Source organism: Grammomys surdaster, unplaced genomic scaffold (assembly GCF_004785775.1).
Source record: "Grammomys surdaster isolate TR1022 unplaced genomic scaffold, NIH_TR_1.0 164, whole genome shotgun sequence".
NCBI classification, from domain to species: Eukaryota; Metazoa; Chordata; class Mammalia; order Rodentia; family Muridae; genus Grammomys; species Grammomys surdaster.
In genome coordinates this window covers 4,776,249-4,793,526 of record NW_021604612.1, presented here as the reverse complement: position 1 = coordinate 4,793,526, position 17,278 = coordinate 4,776,249, and positions in this window count along the sequence as shown.

Here is a 17,278-nt window from a genome sequence, read left to right as displayed (position 1 = left end):
CCTCCACCCCAGACAGACTGAAGTAACCTGTTTCTTTTATTGGTTGACTCTCAGGATGAAGCACAAAACTCTTCAGGGGGAAAAAAAAAGCTCAGCAAAACCAAGCGTTCTGCAACGAAACAGTAGGGAAAAAAAAGTAAATATAAGGAGAAGTATGTTTCAAAAGGACATAACAAGGTTTTTAAAAATGCCCCCCCCCTCCATTGAGTTCCTTTCTTCCTCTTTATGCAAGTGATTCGTATTCAGTGTGAAAATTTGGAAACTACAGAAAAGCATAAAGGAGAAAATAAAAATCACCCTAATCTTATTACACCGAGAAAATTGCTGTTAACATTTGTTTTATATCTACCCGGTCTTTTTTATATGCCGAAATGCATATGCATATATATTTTTAACATAATTGGGATTATTCTGCCAAATTGCCTTCTAGAAAGGTGGAACTAATTCACATTCTCCCCGCCATGCTGAGAACAGCTCCCTCACCCTGGCCAGTGTGGAAGGGTGGGTTTTTTTTCCTCCTTTTCTTCTATTTTTGTCTTTCCTGGTTGAATAGATTTTCAGGTTGATATATCTTTGGTTCCATTTGTATTTCTCTTTAAAAAAAAATATTACTAGAAAGCCTGAGGTTTTTTTTCAATTCAAAACTTATTAGATAAATGTATTTATTCTGCTGAAATTTTTTTTGTTTCTACCTTCTGATAATTTTCTTTTATTGATGCTTTATTTTTATGTTATTGATTCCCCGGAACTCTTGGTATATGACAGCACTTTTTTGCTGCTTGCTTAGACTAACTTGAAGATGGATACACTCCTCCCTTTGTTCCATATTTCCTACTGTGTCTTTCTTGGGAGCTGGCTGAGTGAAACCACAAAACTGGAATACCCCATGTGTAGAGGTGTGTACAGAGACAGATTTATTGGGGATCCAACTGCCAAGGCTAACTCTTGTAGGGCAGGAGTGGGATGTCAGAGAGAAGCAAAATGGTGGGAAAGCAAGCAATTTCATATGATAGTCAGCAGGGTGTGGGAGGGGTGGCATCTTTGCTGATACGGGTTGTTGGAATTGATGGGAACTAGATGCCTTTGCCCGAACTGGTTGACCTTTGGGGTGGATTAAGGAAGGTCCCTGGTAACCAGAAAGCCACCTTAGGGGCTTCCTGAGGCATGCTGAATCCTTCTGCTTATTGAGTTGGAGCCCTTAGGAAGATGTTACCAGCACCATCATTTTGAGGACCCACTTTGGACCCAACACTTTTCAATTTAGTTTTTTATTTTGAGGGTGCAAACATATTTAATTTTTAAGTCTCAGTCAAATATATTGAGATTTTTCTTTATTATGAAGTTTAAAAATATGGATTTAAGGTGTTAGTTCTCCTTTCTGCATAGCTTGCTGGCTAATCGATGCCATAATTTCTGTAGCCCCGTCCTCCTCAAATATAATTGCCAATAAGGACAACGTGGGCGTTAAGGAAATTCCACTGGACAGACCTCACCTCGAGTCAATTAAAGGAGAGTCTTCTTGGAGCATGAGGTCTGAACCTGCCTGTCAAAAATTTGATTCCCAGAACCCCCACAGCTGTTCGCAGCCATCTGTAATTCCATCTCTGTCTCAAAGATTTCTAGAATCTCAAAGATTTCTAGGTGATATTGGGAAAGAGACCACCATCGTGGCTGACCTCATGAGGTCACGGAATGTATCCAGCCTTGTAAAATCAATATAATACAATGTCTGACGTCAGGCTAGTGATGCGCGTGCCCTCAATGAGCATAGCACGGACCGACGTGACCTTAAAAAGCAGAGTATGGGGGAAGGGAAGGAGTTTGTGTAGTCTGGTGAGTTTGGTGCCTGAAGAGACAGAGATGGAGTTACAGATGGTTGTGAGCAGCCGTGTGGGCTCTGGGAATGAAACCTGGGTCCCCTGCAAGAGCAGCCAATTCTGCAGAGAATCCCTCTGGCCCTCACTTGTTGCTTGATATAGGATCTCTCACTGGCTTGGGGCTCACTGATTCAGCCTGTCTGACTGGAGGGCCAGTAAGCTTGAGGGATCCACATGTCTTCACCTCTCTAGCCCTGGGACTACGAGCACGTGGAATCTGGGGCTTGCACTCAGGTCCCCATGCTTGTGCAGCAACCTCTCTCTCAACTGAGCCATCTCTCAGCCCTTTCCACCCTCCCTGTGCTCTGACTCTTAACAGAAGGGGAGAATCAGTCACTGAGCTTCCACTGGTCCTTGGAGGTTGCTTGGTGAGGGTCCTTCCTCTCAGAGTCTTGTCTGCATCTTGATCAACTGAGAATAGTAGGTAAGTGAAACCTCTTTTCTAAGTTTTCACCCACATTGGCAAATTTTTGACAGCACCTAAATCTAAATACAATATTGTTGCTTCTTGTGTCCAGGCTACCATTCCTTTCTGGTGACAGGAGAGGTGGAGGTCTATTGTGGACTCTCCTGCTACTTTTCTTTCTACATTTGAAAAATACAGATTCACAGTCAGGTGAGCAGCAACCAAGATGAACTTCCCAGCCACCTATATATAGAACCTTGAGCAGTGAGGACTAGTAGGAGCTTGTCTTTGTCCACAATGACATAGGGAATGGTGCTGCCCACAGTGGGCAGGGCCCTCCTACATTCATGAACAATCAAGACAGTTCCCCCATAGACATGTCTAGAGACCAACCTGATCTAAACAGTCCCTCTGTGGCAGTTACTCCTCCCACATGACTCTAGGCTGTGTCAAACTGACAGTTGTCCTGGTTAGGGTTACTTTGGCTGTGGTAAAACACCATGACCAAAGCAACTTGGGGAGGAAAGGGTTTGTTTGGCTTATGCCTCTGCATCTCTACTCATCATGGAAGAAAGTCAGGATTGTTCATGAATGTAGAATGGCTTTGCCCACTGTGGGCATCACCATTCCCTATGCAGGTGGTCCTGAACTAAGAAATCTAGCTGAGCTTGATGCTGTGAGGAAACCGTAAGCAGCATCCTCCGTAATTCCTGCTGTATTTCTTTGGTTGCAAAATGAATTCCTTGTGAAGATAATGTTGGATGGAATAGCTTACCCTTGGGCTCTTACCTTGGGTTCCTGACCTGACTTCTCTCAGTGATGGGCTATGACCTGGAAGTATAAACTGAATAAACTCTTCTCCCCAGTTCCTCAAGGTCAAGATGTTTTATCATAGCAACAGAAAGGAAGCTAGAACAGCAGCCCAACCTCCCTTCCCACTTCCTTCCTTTCTTCTCCACATCTCCATAGTCCCTCAGCGAGGAGCCTTGCCTCCTCAGAGTTCTTCATCAAGAAGACCTAGCCTACCTCCAGCCTCTCTGGGTGCATAAATGCTAACTAGCTGTAGGCAATCATCCATGTCTCTCACAGGACAGCTTTCTGGGGAGGAGAAGGTGAATCCTTCAGGGATTAACATCAACAACAGGGGTAGGGAGGGGAAGGCATCCAGCTCATGCAAATGGGAAGGACGGGGCCTCTTCTGTAGCTTTACTCTCTGCTATTTTAAGGGGACTCATTTAGCATAATATTTGCATCATTTGTGTCTTAACCCATAATTAGGAAGAGAGACAAATTCTTCTCCTTCCCAGACTAAGGGCGTCTGGTGGAGAATAAAGGAGACCCTGGAGACAGCTCCCAGGCAACAGAGGCTTTCAAACCGAGATCCCCAGCTCCTCTTGCTGAAATTCCCTGAGCACTAGGCAGGGACTAGGGTCATTGCTCATTGTTTGCCTTCTGGGAGCTTGTGACCCCCTCCAGAACACTAAGCAAAATCTTGTGCTTATGAAATTGTTTATAATTGTCCCTTCCTCTGGGAGAATACCCTTAGCTTCCATCCATTAAATAAGTTGCAGATAAAATCTGGAATCGGCTACCCTCCATTCTCGATTTCTCTCAGGGGAGACCAACCTTCCTCCTGGACCCTCTGCATATTAGGATTATTCAATGGAACTTTCTATAGTGATGGCAATGTGCTACCCAGGCCTATTCTCTTCCAAATGGGTGCAAGGATCCACCTGTGGTGACCACAGCAGTCACAGGGGTACCAGGGTCTTTGTTTTAGTGGCTTCTTAAGTTCTTCCTCTTTCAGTGACTACAGAGGGAGGTCTGGTTTTACACATTTAAATGTAAGGTGCCATTATCCATCATTAAAAGGCCTGTGGCCTTGGCTTCTGAGGCAGGAGGTGCCTGTGCCATTAGGAAGTCCTTGATGTGTGGCCAAGCATGGATGGGACTTCCCAGGGTTTCTGCCTCCTAATACGCATCCTCACCATCCTCATCAAGTTGAGGATGAGGATAAAGAAAGATCCCTCTAGGCCCTTTCCTAGGGCTTTGTGTGAATCCCCTGGTCTTCTGGATCCACTTTCTGTCTCTCCATTGTGCTTTGTCTCTAGATTGTCCTCAAAGGGTTCTGTGTTAAAGGCTTGGTCACCAGGTAATAGAACCATCGGCAAGTGCTGAGACCTTTAAGAGGCGTGGCTTACAGGGAGGGAGTTAAGTCATTGGCCACATGCCTTCAAAAGGTAGATTGAGGTCTCAGATTTTTCCTCTCCTTCTTTTGGCTTCTTAGTGGCCCCAGTTACCATAAGGCCAAACAACAGAGCCACGTAACCATAGAGTTAAACCTCCAAAGCTAGGAGCGGTCTACCTTTAAGTTGAATTTTCCTCAGGAAGGGAGATTGAGGTAGAAGTTTGAGGGCAAGAGAGGGAAAAACAGCTGTCTTTCTCTTCCTTTCTCTCCCTTTCTCTCATTCCTCCCTAGTTTCCTACCTCTTCCTCATCTCAAACTTCCCATCATGCCTCATGTGTAGCTCCAGTTTCTGGAGATAGGGCACCCTCTTTTGGCCTCAGTGGGAACTGCACCCACATAGGGCACATACATATAACACACACACACATTTTTTTTAAAATAAAATTTAGAGTTGTCTGCTTCATGGAATGTGAGGGATTCTGGATCCATGTGGAATTTCCTAGAGGGGCATCTTCTCACAGCTGGGAAGTAGCAGAGGTGGGAAGTTAATTTGACCTTATACATAGTTGTCTGAATGAGGATGGACTAGGCTCCAGAACCAATAAATCATTGATGTTGTACATCAGGGAATCTTAGTTGTCTTCTCCAGACTTCTACCTCAGTTTCCCTTTAACAAACACATTTTGGACCCTTACTGATTCTCTGCTGTTTTTATTCAGAAAGTGTTTGTGGTGTGCTCCCTGTGTGCCAGATGCTACTCAAGGGTCTACAACTTCAGAAGGCCACGAGACAAACTGCTCTCTCTGTGATGTTCCCACACTGGGAGGGAAAGGAGACAGTGCCAGATGACAAGTACCACAGAGGAAAGAAACAGGTCAGGATAATGATTATTGGCAGAGTGTGCGGCAGTTTTAAATAGTGAGGAGATGAGTCATGGGAGACCCTGGGGGGAGGTCACTGTGGTCTAAGAAACAGACAGAAAAAAACCTCGGATCCCAGAGCATGCTGGGTGGATTCAAGGAGTGTGGCAAGGACATAGCAAGCAAGGGAGAGTGGGAAGACCTTAGGTCAGAGAGGAAAAGGAGACTAAACTAAAAGAACCATCATGGGGACTGTGGCTATTCCTTTGAGTGACATGAGGGGACTTTGGTTGGCTTCCATGAGTGGCCTAATTTGGCTGACATATCAGTGGAACACAACACAGTAATGCTGTGTTAGGAATGGGGTATAGGAAGAAGAAATGTTAGGAGCAGGTAGATTTGGGGATGTAGCCTCTACCAGTGCAGTGGAGAGACATGGGAGCTTGAGCCAGTGGTTAGAAGTGACTATGTTCTGGATATGTTCTCTATAGACCATGAATCCCCAGCAGGCATGGGTGGGCTTAGCTACCTTCCATATATGTCCAGGGTGTGGGGGTCCATGGAACTGGAATGCTTTGTCACCAAGAGCAGTCATTGAGACCCTTACCTCCTCCACAGGGTGGCTCACATCAGACATGTCGGCACCAGGAGTTATTGCTGGCAGCCATAAAGCGGGAGCTTTTATCTTAATTGAGTTACATAGGGCGCCGTCATCCATCCATCTTCCCCAATTAACTCAGGGGAGAATCTGAGGGCAATGGTAGGAAAGGAAGGCAGCCCCAAGCTGATAAATATGGATCACAACAGTCTGGCTGGAATCTCTGAGGACTCACCAGACAGAGAGGGGGGAGGAAGGGGAATCTGTCAAAGATGTTCTGTCAGAGAAGAGTTGAGGAGTCTGTCTTGGGTTCAGGGGCTGATCGGTGAGCTGTCCCTATGGACTATGTTGGACCTCCTGAACTCAAACTAATGAGGGAACATCAGACTTCCAGGGTGACTTGTGCAGGGAGGCTCAGTGGAATGAAGAATCTGGGAATGTGCTGGCGTCTGCAATTGTGGTGGTTTGTGTAGCTGGGTGGGACCCAGGGCTGTGTCTAGGGAGCCTATGCCTGAGAGACTTCTACGGAGATCTAGAAAGAAGGCGGGGCAGAGGAAAGAAAGAGAAAAGAAAGAGAAAGGACTGATGGAGAGGGGGTGGAGGGAAAGAAAGAGAAAAGGGAGAGAAAAAGATAAAAGAGGAAAATGGAGAGAAAGGGAGAGAAAAGAAGGGTGAGACAAAGAGGAGAGACATTTAGGAGCGAGAAGGAGCCAGGAATGGAATTTCTGTTCTTGCTAGAACTCTCCAACTGACATCTGCTGGGCTTGCTGGGAGGAAACGCCCCAACATCTGGACAGAGCACTTGTGGCTATGGTGCTGAACCTTTCGTCCTCCTCATCCAATGGTTTGCCCCAGGTCTGGGCAGCACGTCTCTGTCCATGGTTCTAAATCCTTCTTTCTCCCTATTGGGTTTTCCCATTTCCCATGCTCAGATTTCAGCTAACTCTAGAGGACCACCCATGTGTCTCACCTCCCTTAGCCATTACTCACCCTGGGCATCCAACAACAAAAAAAAACTGTCAATAATCTCTGTCCTTCCCCAGCTTAAGTCCTAGTGGACAGAGATAGATGAAAGCAGGGGTTAGTTATCAGTGAAGTTAAAAGAGCCTCAGAGAAGCAAAGCAGAACTGGGACCCAACAGTCAGGTTTCATGACAGCGGGGGCGGGGGAGGGAGGTGGGGTGGTTCGCTAAGACCTGCATGTCTGAGGGAGATGAGGAAGTGAGCTCTTCTAGTTCGCAGGGTGCAGAGTAAACAGGATACTCTCATTCCTCACCAACTTCCTACACAAGTATTTTTTGTTTCTAGAACTTTGGCTTTTTCTGGAACATTCTGATCCAGACCGAATCCTCATCACCACTTGGTTCAAATCCTACTTCTTACAAACAGACCCTATGACTTTCTCAGGAAGCCTACCATGCCTGTCTACCAATCGGAAACAGTAGGGCTCCCTTCCCCACTCATCTTCATTCACACAGTGTGTGCTACTCACGTCTCTTCCCCTCCCCCATTTCCTATTTTGTTTCTGTTATCATCTGACACTACATCTTGGTTTCCCCACTAACCTGTAAATCTGCCCTGAAACTATGCTTCCACAGTCAAGGCTACAGGGAGGTCAAGATGGCTCCTAAGGAGAAGGGTGCTTGCTGCAAAGTCTTAAGACCTGGTTTTCATTCCCAGGACCCACTGGTAGAGGGAGGGAACCAGCTCTCACAAGTTGTTCTCTGACCTCCACATGCGTGCTATGGCTCTCATACAGACATATGTAAGTGATGGATTAGTAAAAACATAAAGACAAGACACCCAAAAGAACCAGACAGACCTGAATTGGAAGTCCCAGTTTTCATCTGTGAGCTGCCAGGCTGTAGACGAGGCAGTTTACATCTATGGGTTTTCTGTGATGTAGAGATAATGGTGCCCCCGATGTATGGGATACTGTGATGATTAAACACCAGCAGGTGTTACACATCATGCAGGGTTTGGCGGATGTGGGGATGTGCATTTAGCAAATGGCAGCCTGTATTAGAATTATTCCTCCTCTGCCCTCCAGCGGCACCCCACCCCCAGTTAGTCTGGCATATAGTCCTTCATCCCATGTCCCATAGATTATAGAAATTAATTAATCTATTTGTAACTATGGTCTGTTAGTCATCTGTACAAGTCAAGGCAGCAGATGCCTAGGGAATCTGGACTTGAGCCAGTGTCCTGGGTGACTGGCTTGTATCAATACAGCTTCAGGACCATGGAGAACAAATAGGACAGCCCCATATGGAACAGGAGCCTTGGAACACAACTTCCTGGATTTGAGTACTGGCTTTAATCTTGGACAAGCCATGTGGCCTTGGTGAGCAGCTTGGTGTGATGTTACCATGGTTTCCTCCTTCTGAAGCAGGGGAGGGTTACAATAGGACTTGGGTCATAGAGATTTGGAGGGAAAGGCAGATAGAGTAGCCAATAACCAACCTAAGCCAAGTATGGAGGGCTTTGAGCTTTTGAAATTATACACACACACACACACACACACACACACACACACCCTTGCATCAGAAGCCTCCTTGCCCAGCAGTCTTAATTTCCTCTATGTGCACAGCTGTGGTAGACTACAAACCCCAGACTGAGAGGATAAACCCCAAAGGAGCCACAAGCATTTGCCTTGTAGCTGTTGCTGGTGCCCAGGAAAAACTCTTCAGAGGCCTTCTCTGGCAGATATGTGCACAGTTATTCCGCCCTTCCTGCAGGCAGACACTACCAAGAGTTTAGGGAACTCTGTTAACACACCACCTCAGGCAGCTAAGATCAGATCCCTCCCCTCCCCATTCTCAAGAATCTCTCCTTTATCTAGATAATGGATGAGATGCGTCTCTCAGGTGTAGCTGTCTTTGGGGGCAAAGCTGGAGGCAGAAGCCATAAGAGGAGTGGATTCTCCAGGGATGGAGATGGAAGTGAGGTAAGGTTTGGGAGCTGCTGGAAAGCAGCAAAATACACTGGTTGGCTGTGCCAGTGACTTATCCCATTTCTATGAGGAGAGATCTGATTAAAAAAAAAAACATTGTAAAGAAGGATCTATTTTGGCTCTTTACTTGAGGGAGGTTCAGTCTATTTTGGCTGAAAAGAGCATAAGGCAGCTGTGTGCTACATGCCACTGAGCAGGAAGCAGATAGTTCCACTTGAAGTAGTACATGCTGAAATCTTAAGGCCTACCCACTGGTGACCCATCTCCTCCAGTTAGAACTACCATCTGGACGCCAAGTAATCAAATGCTCAAGCCACAGTCAAATATGGGGAAGATTCACATTTCACATGTTAAACTATACAGTTGAGTTTTGTCTCAGCAACACCATCTTGCATGATGTTGGGAAAGTCTCTTCATTACTTGGATTCTTATTACAAGATAAACACACACACAGAGAGAGACACACAAACACACGCTTGCTTCAGAAGCCTCCTTTCCCAGGAGTCTTGCTTTCCTCTATGTGCACAGCTGTTGTAGACTACAAACCCCAGACTGAGAGGATAAACCCCAAAGGAGTCACAAGCATTTGACTTCGCACCTGGTGTACTGGTGCGAACAAAAAGATTTGGACTCAGTCTACATTGATGAGAATCCTGGCTTTGTCGCAACTGGACAACCAACCCCCTTACGTCTTTCACATCCTGGGTTTTCTCCATGGAAAGACGTGAATACTTGTTCTATGTGTCTAGGAATTTTGCTTTGAAGATGAAGCGCCCACTGGGTGTAAAAGCCTAATGTTACCATGATAAAATTACCCAACCAAAAAAGCACATTAGAAAAGAAAGGGGTTATTTTAGCTCACAGTTTACAGTCCACTGTGGCAGAGAATTCAAGGCAACAGGAACTTAAAGTAGCTAGTCACATCACAGCCAAAGTCAATAGCACAGAGACGGACACGTATGTGATACTCGGCTTAGCTATCTCCACTCTTAACAGCCCAGGACCCCAGGCAAGTAATAGTACTGCCTGTTTTCAGGCTGTGCCTTCCCATATCAATTAAAGCAGTCAAGGCAGTTCCCCACAGACATGCCCACAGACCAGCCTGATCTAGATAATCTCTCATTGAGACTCTCTTCCCAGGTCATGGCAAGTTGACAACTCAGACCTCCCCAGAGCGTGAAGGGATGAAGATGCCGAGTCATCTTTTTCATTTCTGGAAACTTCACTTCATCATTGTCTCCCCTGAAGTGGATTTGTCTGGTTTCTTTGGAGACTAGGTTGTGTCATGTGATGTTTTTCTGGAAACTGTCTACAAGAGGATGTGTTTTTGGTGAAGGAGACAAGTGGAAGGTTGTTTTGCTGAGAACAGACAAGTGTTTTTTTTTTTTCCCCCCAAGTTGCCTGGAAAAAGGGCATGTGATGTTTTCCTAGTGTGGATGCCTGAGAGAGCACGTGATGTTTGGAAAGGATATAAATATAACCCAAAAGACAGTGGACAATGCTGTGTGGTGTTGGTGCACCTTGCCACTCATTTCTGGTCATTGTTTATTGTGACTTCATGGAAAGAAATGCACCAAAGAACTTCTGGTGATGTTCTGGAGGCCTCTTCTCCTTCTCCTTTTCCTTCTCCTTCTCCTTCTCCTTCTCCTTCTCCTTCTCCTTCTCCTTCTTCTTCTTCTTTTCTTCTCTTAAAAGATTTTATTATGTAGACATCATTCTGCTTGCATATATACCTACATACCAGAAGACAGCACTGGATCTCATTACAGATGCTTATGAACCATCACGTGGTTGCTGAGAATTGAACTTGGGACCTCTGGAAGAGCAGCCAGCACTCTTAACCTCCAAGCCATCTCTCCAGCCTATTACAGAGGCTTCTTGCCATTTCTGGGGACTGAGGCCAATCGGCAGAGCCTTGAGGTTTCTTCTGGACCAAACTGGAGTTTCTGGTGCATGAATGGTGTTTGTGAGTGGATCGAGCTGCCACTGCTGACTCACGTGAACTGTACTGCTGATATCCTGACAACTCGGGTTGGACTCACCCCAAAGAACTATTTCTAAGCAGGCCCACATCCTCCTTTGCCCTAGTAACCTTTCCTTTCTTTCCCACTATGTCTGGTGGGTGGTGGGGTACAAGAGAGGTTGAAGCATTTAGGTAAACATATTAAAGTAGAGTTCGAAAAATATTAAGCCTACACTCCCCCAAACCGCCTATTTCAGAGAACATCGTGTGGGAGAACAACATGTAAGGAGAGCCCTTGTGGGAGGGCCTGCATTGCTCTGCAGCCAGCTGACAGGCACTCAACAGGCACCCATCCCAGTTGCAAATAAACCTCTCATCCGTCACGTTGAGTCTCCCTTTAGAAGGTGGCAAAGCAGTGTAGTACACAGCTGAGAACAAGAGCCTTGGGATGTGTCCCTCTTTAATCCAATGCTGTCATTTTTAGCCTTGTGAGGTTGGGTGAATCATTTAAATCTTGAGTTCCAAACAACGTAGTATCAAATGAAGACTATCTCAACCCTCTCACAGAATCCCTGAGCGTTTCAATGGGCAAGGGGCACACAAAATGTTTTCCCTAGTGCCTGGAATATTAAAGCTGTTCAATGGACAAAGGCAAGTTCCCATTCAAGCTTTTATGTATGTGTGTGCATGCATATTCATGTGTGTGTGTGTGTGTGTGTGTGTGTATATACATGTCCATGATGACCTTTATCTCTATGCTGCAGGATCACTGGGAGGCTACAATGTGTGAACTCAGGAGAAAGCGCCTTGTGAATTTAAAGGCATACAGCTGAGAGGAGGGAGCCATTGTGTTGAGAGCTGTGTCCCACATTGTGCTTTGACTGTGATGCCCCTCAGCGTTTGATCCCCAGCTTGTGCTACAGTTTTGGAAAGCTGTGGAACTTTGAGGTGGGGTCTACTTGGAGGAAGTGGGTAGCTGGAAGAAGGCTTTGAGGGTTCTAGCCCAGCCCTACCTCGTCTGGTGTCCTCCTCTTCCTGATCCTCCAAGATGTATCTCCAAGTTTGCTGCTAACTATGCCCCCGGCCACTTCAGCCATCACCCTCAGTTCAGTTCTGTTCCTCTGATAAAAGACTGGTTAAAAAAAAAAAGCAACATGTGTGTGTGTGTGTGTGTGTGTGTGTGTGTGTGTGTGTTATATTAACTTACCCTTCCAGGTCATCATTTGGGGAACGCCAAGGCAGGAACTGAAGCAGCTAGTCACACCACATCCATAGTCAAGAGCAGAGAGTGGAGAGTGCACCCATGATGCCTGCCTGTTCTTGCTTGGCTTTCTCCTTGTATTATATCACCCAGAACCCCTTGCCTAGGGAATGGTGCTGCCCACAGTGGACTAGGTCTTCCTACATCAATTAACAGTCAAGGCAATCATCCACAGACGTGCCCTCAGATTAAACTGCACTAAACTATTCCTTTTTAAGAGTCTTCCAAGCTAATTCTAGGCTATGGCAGGTTTACATTTAAAAGTGCTGCAGCTACCATGCCTTTCCACACTTTGACGGACTAATCCCTTTAAACCATGAGCCAGAAGAAGTTCTTCTTCCCTTAAGCTCTGTTAGATGTCTGGTCACACGTGACAATAAAAATGAGGAGTACAGCATCTTCCACCACATGCTATTGGTGAGGACTGTGTCAAGCCTATCGTGAGCCAAGTGGAAGCAGCTGGAATCTTGTTTCTTGAAGCTTCATAATCCTTTATCTAAAATGAAATGATATCACACAGCAGAACCAACCAGAGGTTCCTTAAAGCTCCGCTGAGTGGCAGTTTCCTGCAGTAGCTGATCTGGGACAGTCCATCTCCTTGAGAGTGTATCCCAGAATGCCGTTGACCCAGCTCTACCTCCTCATGCTCAGGGCATCCCAAGAGAACAGCTGGGTGTCAGAATAAACTCTGCTGACAATTTACTCAAACCTTGGCTAAGCTAGGGAGACTGAAGCTGGGACAGGTATTGAGGCATCTAGAGATAGCTGGGAGTTGTTCCCATCCCTACGGCTAATATATAGGGAGGATTGTGGACCAAGAGTTTGGGAGAGCTAACGCCAGGGGCGGAGCCTGAGTGGCCAAGGCTGTGCAAGGACCTAGTCATTGTAGCACTGACGGGGAGCTTGAACTAACTCACAACTCTCTCCTATCTCTGTGTCTTTGTTTCTTTCCCTCTTTCTCTCTGAGATGGGTGTGTTTCCTATGTAGCCAGGGATGTTCCTGAGCTTGCAGCAATCCTCCTGCCGCAGCCTCCTGAGTGCTGGAATTCCTGTAGTTCAGATGCCTCTTACCTTTTTTTTCAAATTTATATGAGTACACTGTAGCTGTCTTTAGACATATCAGAAGAGGGCACCAGATCTCACTATAGATAGTTGGGAGCCACCATGTGGTTGCTGGGAATTGAACTCAGGACCTCTGGAAGAGCACTCAGTGCTCTTAACCGCTGAGCCATCTCTCCTACCCCAACCCCTCTTACCTTTTAACTTTCTTGTATTGTCTGAATCTCTCTTGGTGACACTGTGTGCTAACACACACAAGGGATTTACAGACAAAGGCTACCTTGTCTGTTGCTTGTCACCTCAGGGCACAGGTGACAAGGGCACAGGGAAGGGCAGAGTGGGTCTGGCTAGGGAGTGGGGACATACAGACCCCAGCCTGTTCCCCAAAGCCCCTGTCTCATTTTCTCTGTTCCCCCAAGGTTCTCATAGAAAGCCATATTCACTACATTTCTGGATTTTTTTGTTTTCAGAGAACTTCTACCTCCTTTGAAATGTCTTTATTGAGGACCTGGATTTCCACCAAAAAATGCTCATTTTTCTGGAGGCCAGGATGACAAAAATGAAGGCAAGAGGTGCCAGGCTTTCCTACTGTCTTTAATTACTTCATGAGTACTAAAAAGTTTCTTTAAACACACACACACTCTCACACACACACCACATAGCACACCACACACATACAACATATACAACAGATACATATATCACACACATACACACACATCACATACCACAGCACACACACAGCACACACACCATACACATACTTCATACCACACACGCACCACATACACACCACACATACATACACCACACCACACACACACACACACCATACATAACTGATACATACATCACACACATACACACACACTACATCACACACAAAGCACACACACACCACACACACCATAAACACACACACATATCCCATACCACACACACACACACACACCACACACACCACATATACCACACACACAAAACACACACCACACATACACGTAAACCCCACACATACCACATATACATACACACCACACACACACCACGCAGAACTATACACGTATGTACTCATTTACAGATGTATTTATCTTGTGTGTATGCTGTGTGTGTGCTCACGCTTGGCTTGGTGTGTATGTAGGTCAGAGGACAATCTGTGGAAGTTAGTTCTCTCTTGCCTTGTCCTATGGATGGAACTCAGGTTGACAAGCGAACACCTTTACCCACTGAGCAATCTCTTCAGCCAACAGAAGCAGCTTCCAAAAGCCTGTTATAACAGGCAGTTTGAATGATACTTAATATTAGTAGTCTTTTTTTTTTTTTTTGGTTTTTCAAGACAGGGTTTCTCTGTGTAGCTCTGGCTGTCCTGGAACTCACTCTGTAGACCAGGCTGGCCTTGAACTCAGAAATCCGCCTGCCTCTGCCTCCCAAGTGCTGGGATTAAAGGCGTGCGTCACGACTGCCCGGGTTAATATTAGTAGTCTTAGCTATGGTCAGGAGTTGGCACAGGAATCCACAGGCTTGGGCCTTCCAGACCTGGCTGTGTAGACGCGGGCACACTCGTTAACCCCTCATCTCTGGTTGTCCTGTTCATGCAACAGGATTAAATGTACTTCATGGAGCCGTCACAAGGACTGAGTGAGATGTGCAGTCCAAGGAATCTGGGTACCGGGAAGGCTGTCAGGAAGTGATAGCTGGGACATTGAACCTTGACTGGCATTTGACCTACCAAGGCAGCGCTGACATGGCTGGAGCACAGCTCCTTCACCTCAACATCCTTACCTCCATCCTCTGCAGCAGGCTGCTGGCCCTGCGCCTGGCTCAGCTGGTGGAGCTCTGGGCAAGGGAGGCTGAAGAATGCAAATGCGACCTTATCTGAATGCTCCCAGCTGCTTCCTTCTTCCAGCGCTTCCCTAGGAAGGAGGGCAGGCACTGCAGCTCCCAGGATACCTCAGGCTGTCTTTGGCCCTGCTGGGAATGTAATATCTGCAACAATACTAATACCCAGCCATGCCCTGCGTTTTTTAATTTGTGAGGTGCTTTGATGTCTACGCTCTCCTTGGGGCTTGGTGGAGATCCTGGATTGTCGCTGTTGACGGGGTTGTAGGAAGTACAGACGCGAAGGTCAGGAAGGTCGAGACCCAGGGTCACGAGGCCAACTGTCGGTGAAGTGGAGATCGGAGCACTTGCAGTTCTGCACCAGAATTTCAAGTCCGTTCACGAAACCGTGGCACTTCTAGATACATGTGGTAGAAAAATCTGGATTGGAGGCTCTTGAGAAAGAGGTTCATTAGAAGAGACAGTCTGACTGTATGTGTGACTGTTCATCAACTGTGTGCCACAGCCCCTTCCCACTTCCTCATAGGCCTATAAGAAAGGAACCCCCTCTCTGTCCCATCTTCCTGTCTGTGCCTTCCAACAAATCTCTTATCCAAAGGACAGTTCTCAATGTCTCCCTCGAGGCCCTAACTTGAAGTCTTTCACCCAATCCTGGCTGTGTGGGCCTGAGCGTCACCCCCTCCCCCAACCACTGTTCCTGCTTCCATTCTTCAATGATGGGTCCTAGTGTCTGAATAGTGTTGGGAATGGCAGAGAAAACATTCCAGCCCCTGCACCAGATGGGCATCTAGCAGGCACTTCATCGGACCAGCCTGTTTCATCAAGATCTTTGAAATGTCCCACAGAATCCACACGTTCTATGAATCTATTTGGTTCCAGTGCCCTTGGCACTCCTGTGGTCAGATCAGACCTCACTGGCCTCTCTGGCAGTGACAGGGACTGGTGACATCCCCTTGGCTCCACAGGGAACCTTGTCATGACATCATGTGTTCAGCTCCCTCTAAGCTATCCCACAACCTGTGTCCCCTGCAGAAAATCCAAGTGGTATTTCTCTCCATCTTGTCTGTGCTTTCTAGAGTGGGTATCAAGGGGCTGAGAGATCACAGCCTTCCCTAGACAGTGTCAAGGACTGAGGCTGGCAAGTGACACCAGGAGTTGCTGAGCCTCCCTGGTGAGCAGCTCCTACAGCTGTCTTCCTGGCTGTCACGCAAGAGCGGCAGTCTCAGAGGGTTTACTGTCAGGAAACATAGGCGTGTCTGTGTCACAGGTCTGTATGAGACATGACAGGTCTGGGAGGGATCAGGTTAGCAGGAGTACCATGCCATCAGATTCAGATCATCTATCCAGGACAGTACCGGCTCTGCTGTCTGCCCTGAGTAGCGTAGGTGAATCACCATGTCCCTTAAATCTTCCGTGTAACCACTGGGCGTTAGGGTTCAGGGTATGGATTCTAGATACTTCACAGATTCAAATCTTGACCTCACAAGTAATGGGGGAAATCTTTGGGTTTAGATTTAACAGCTGGGGTTTCATCTTTAAAACTAGGGTCTGATTCTGAGATCATCTTCTCCCTCAAAGTCCTTTGCAGATCACGTTGGCCTCCCAAGGTGATATACTCAAAGCCTGCCAATCGTGAATCTGTTGAGATCAAAGTCAGAGCAGACTGAAATCAATGGTCAGGTGAGGGGCAGTGGGAGGATGTTCAGAAGCCCCTAATCTAGGGGCTGAATTTTTTTTGTGGGCTCATTTGTGAAAACTCATCTCCCTCCTTTTAATAAGTGTCCTTTCCTGAGAATATAAATTATTGGTTAGCATACAAAATAATTGGATTCATTATAATTTCACATCATTTTACTTTATTCTAATTCATTCCCCTCCAATGCTCCCCCCATCCTACCCCTCTTGTTAGACTCCTTTCTCTTCCACAACTGTTCCTCCTTCTGCTGCCACGTCACCTCCACATCCCTGTCTGTTTGTCCCTCTGCCTGTCTGTCTGTCTGTCTGTCTGTCTGTCTGTCTGTCTCTCTGTCTGTCTACCTGTCTATCTGTCTATCTGCCTGTATGTATGTATGTATGTATGTATGTATGTATGTATGTATGTCTCTCTGCCTATCTACTTGCCTGTCTACCTATCTGTCTGTTTGTCCCTCTGCCTATCTGTCTATCTGTCTGTCTATCTTCCTGTCTGCCTATCTGTTCATCTGTCTGTCCATCTGCCTGCCTATCTATCTATCTATCTATCTATCTATCTATCTATCTATCTATCTATCTATCT